Source organism: Penaeus monodon, chromosome 21 (assembly GCF_015228065.2).
Source record: "Penaeus monodon isolate SGIC_2016 chromosome 21, NSTDA_Pmon_1, whole genome shotgun sequence".
Lineage (NCBI taxonomy): Eukaryota > Metazoa > Arthropoda > Malacostraca > Decapoda > Penaeidae > Penaeus > Penaeus monodon.
Genome location: NC_051406.1, coordinates 17140417 through 17140756, shown reverse-complemented (window position 1 = coordinate 17140756; position 340 = coordinate 17140417).

Below are 340 nucleotides of genomic sequence, written 5' to 3'. Positions count from 1 at the left end.
CTTCCATACATACCTATTGAGTCCCTGTTACCCAGAGATCGAGACAGTTACATGAGTCGACACTATGCCGTTGTCTGTAAGAGTCAGTTTCCTGTGCGCCAGATCTCCTAAAGTCACAGCTGGTTGGGGCAGATCATGTGAGGTTTGGTATGTTGGGATTATGTTGGTTTAACTCTTATGTTGGGGTGTGGGAGCCTCAGAAGCCTTCCTGGGTATGCTGTGGGTATGATTGGCATGCTGGGAAGAGCGACGTGGTGATTCGTTTAATGTCATTTGATACGGATCAATTAATATTAGCTGGCTGAAGTCTGGTTGGGTTTCCTTGTGTTCTTAGTGAGGT